The sequence below is a fragment of the Falco punctatus genome (genome assembly GCF_963210335.1).
Source record: "Falco punctatus genome assembly, chromosome: 1".
Taxonomy (NCBI): Eukaryota; Metazoa; Chordata; class Aves; order Falconiformes; family Falconidae; genus Falco; species Falco punctatus.
In genome coordinates this window covers 77,608,652-77,612,551 of record NC_137580.1, presented here as the reverse complement: position 1 = coordinate 77,612,551, position 3,900 = coordinate 77,608,652, and the positions used below count along the sequence as shown (strand labels likewise).

The following is a 3,900-nucleotide window of genomic DNA, read 5'->3' as shown; positions in this document are numbered from 1 at the left end:
GTAGGCTAATGGAACCTTTCACTCCATCTATTAACCCCCAAAAATGAAGTCCTGTGTTTCCACTTATAAATATTCTATTGAAATTGCATTATGTGAAACCTAATGGTTGGACTTGATGTTCTTAAGGGTCTTTTCCAACCTAAATGATTCTCTGATTCTATGATTTTGCAGTCAAGCAATGTAGCTAAGCATTTGCCTTCTCGTGTCTTGTTGAACCTCAGATGCTTATCATTTCAGTTTTCTATATACATATAGAGAGTTGTTGTCAGTGGTATAAATACAGAGCATCCCTGAAACGAGACTGACAGACCAAAATATTTTTTTCCTGAAGAACTGTATAACGTAGTAATTACAAGTGGAAATGGGACTCTGGTCATAGAAGGACTCTGAAAGTCTGGAAGAGCTACGTTTGAGCTGTACGTGGGGCTCCTGGGGTAAGCAGGACCCAGAAGGCTTCGCTGTTGGCAGCCAGGGTTCGGCTTGATATCGTGGTTAGTGAAAAAAACCATGCAGCCCTGGCATGGCTCGCTGACAGCCCTCCAGGTGGGTAAACCTCAGATCCACCTGGAGCTTCATCCTGATACCTCATCCCTTCACCGCTGCATCCTCACATGCTCCCCCAGGACCCCCATGGGCTCAGGTTTCCCCCTCAGAGCTCCTCTTCCTAGTTCTGCCGCTGAACCACTGGAGCCCCAGGTACATCCCGAAAACGTGCCCTGCAGTATGGAGGAGATCTTTGTGGGCAATGAATGGCTCCAGTGCTGCATTTCGGCTGAGGACTGTGCAGTCCTATTTCTAGGCTAATGGTTAATCTAATTTGGGTGGATGTTTGTCCTCAGACCAGCTCATTTCTCCTCAAAATAAGCTCCCCGTTCTTTCCAATCTGAAGGAGCACCGCTCAGATGCCCCGGCCAGGGAGCTGACACAGGAGCATTGTTCGACAGATAACATTGGGCTGATCCCAAATTCCCAAAGGAGGCAAATGGTGAAACAGGGCTGAGACAGGGTCAGATTCCAGTTTCCTCTGGTGTTTGTATAAAGAGCAGATCAGATTTCTTTCCATCAGCTAAGATTCAGCTATGAGCACAGCACTGGAATAATTCATAAAATGACAAATGTTTTCGAAAGTCTTCACTTGAATCGATCCTTTCACTTGTATCTTTTTTCTCATTTTGTTCCTCACATCAATTTATTTCCTATTAAACAGAGTCACGGTGTGACATAAGCGTAATAAACATTATACCTTAAAACCTAAAAAATCAGTGCTATTCCAGCCGATAGAGTATGAGCCACGGTATGTGCAAGTGGTATTTCTTTTCAGTTCATACTTCAAGAGGTTTCCTTTGTGAACAGTTTGGGAGCTTTAAGTTGGAAGACTGTCTTATAACCAAACTGTGAAAGATATGCTACATATATATGCATATGCATTCACTTAGTATGTACTCAGCTATATAATGGTGACAGAAGGATGGACATTTGCATTCCTGTGCCAGAAGGGCAGCAGGGCCAGGTGCGATGGGATTACATCCAGCACTGCGGGTCTGCTGGCAGGAGGGATGGGAAGGGCACCTGGAGGCCCTTTCTCCATCCCAGGCAGGGTCACCTATACCTAATGTCTTCATGGTTCATCTAACTCTTCTCTAGGTCTCCTGGTACTGAGGGCTGAAAAAATTTCTTGAGCAATTTCTTGCATGGCTCACTACCCTTTCTGGTGAAATACTTTTCTTAGGTCACCGCTGCTGAAGTGACAGCCCCTCCTTTTGTGTCTGATCTGCAAGGGACACAGAGAAGAGTTTGTCCCACTCCTTTTGGCAAAAAGCTTTTACAGGTAGTCATGCCTCCGCTATGTCTTCTCTGCTTGGCACTTGCTAACTCCCTGACCTCACCGGTCCCACGGTGCCATCTCCTTGCTCTTATCCTGACTGTCTATTAACGAGCCACAAAGTGACCCGCAGGATTCAACCCATGCTGGGCTGAAGGGAGGAACAACATCTGAAATAGTGTTCCTGAGCCACAGGTGGCTGCTCCTGCATGCACAGGAGGTCACATACTCAGGATGGATCCAGGGGCCAGTTAGACGAGTTGGAAGTTTTGTCCCTGCCAGGTTTCACATTTTCTTTGTCAGTATTTAGGGCTCCAGCCCCAGACACTCAAACCAGGAAAGCAAAGCAAATCTGTGCTCGCCAGGGATAAGCCCCTACCTGTGCTCTGTGGGAAGTGGAGATGCTCATCGCAGTTGTGAGGCTGACATAACCCATCTCCCAACGCTACAGGCTAAGTCAAAGAGCCCTTGGGGTGCCAATAGCTAAAAAAGTTTTGCAGCGTTCTGGCTGAGTTGCAAACATCCCGTGCAACCACAGGCCAGATCTATATGCCCCAGGCTGCCCAGATCCGAGTGCCCCAGCAGGGAGGAACAGCCTCTTCTGAGCACCTGCACTTGGCGTTATCTCCTGACCCACCTCTGCTGACCAGAACTTGCTCTTTCAAAAGTGCAGCATGAGGCGGGGGCTGTGCTGAAGTGGCAGGAGCATCAGTGCAGATGTGACCATTTCCCTTTTAACTCCAGCTCTTGGGGGAGTGGGGGGAGCACTGCCTCAGCTGCCCACTGAGCCTGCCTCAGCCTCAGGTTTGGGGTCTAAGGTGGGATCTGCAAACCTTCAGGACCAGATGAGTCTTCATTTCTAGAAAAGTTTTTCTTCAGCAAGAATTACAGCATGATCCTTGTGAATAATTTTCTTGGACCAGGCACCCAACTCTGCCTCTGTCACGCTGCAGCTATTCAAAGAAGCCCCCTTGGGCCTTATCCTTTTTCTGTTACCTGGCTGCTCACTTATTCATTTCACCAAAAGATATTTAAAAATAAAACTTACTCCTCCTCCATATTTTGTGAACAGCAGTCCTAGGTGGTCTTGGCAGAATTAGGTTTATGGCTGGACTCAATGATCTTAAAGGTAATTTCCAGCCTAAATGTTTCCATAATTCTATGATTCTGTACTCTTAGATTAGATCCATTTTCTAATTGATCAAGTCCTGTGGGAATCGGGCAAGAATCAGTGACCAGAGGACGGAACGAAAAGCATCTCTAATGCTCCCTCAGAAAGGTGGTGCTTCTTTAAGGCACTAAGGGACAGAACTGGAAAATACCGTGGATCCACAGTGGGGTAGTTCATCCTTGGAAAAACCCATTTCTATGGCCAAAGGCAGGGCAAGGGCGCTGCCAGCTCACCATTCCGCAGGGCTGGCGGGGCCGGAGGGACATGCTGCGGTCGGTGCACGCTCTGCGGCTGCTTCCCCGGCCGCGGTTTGTGGCTCCAGCTGGAGCCGTGTGTGCCTGCCAGCCCGTCACCACGGCCTGAGTCACCGCGGCAGGGGCGCTAGCTGCAGGGAGGAAAAATGAATGAAGGTTTGCAACTCTGAAATACTTGGGGGATGAGAAAGCCACTGCTGAGGGATGCTGAAACCCAGTCTTTTAAGCACCGTGATGATCTCGAGTCCCTAGAATTTTAAACTAATTAAAATAAAACTGCATGGAATTAATACAAACAGCCTTAAACCAGGCAAAGGGAAAACAAAACCCCATGCAAAATGATCTGATGAAGATTATGGAATGTAAGTGCCATTCAATTTTCTGGAATACCACATTATTTTTTATTCTGATGTTAATAGGAAAATATTTTACAGACTCTCTCAATAGGTTATGTTGGACTTGATTCCAGTATCTCCTTTTGCAATAATGCTAATGGCAAAAGAAATGCACATCAATGTTGTTTTAGCTGCAGTAGAAGTGCCAGGGAACTCGGACCTACACTGTGCACTATCACCTCGTCAACTGGTAAATTACTAAATCGGAATTTTATGAAATTACTCAATCAATATTTGTGCAGATGGCTTCCAGGAAAA

At 46.8% G+C, this 3,900-nt stretch overlaps 1 protein-coding gene across 1 annotated transcript in view; it reads left to right on the top strand.

The window, feature by feature from the left end:
* DCHS2 (dachsous cadherin-related 2) overlaps window positions 1-3,900 on the top strand; it is a 250,110-nt gene that overhangs the window by 169,603 nt on the left and 76,607 nt on the right. The gene's annotated exons all lie outside the window — the stretch shown is intronic.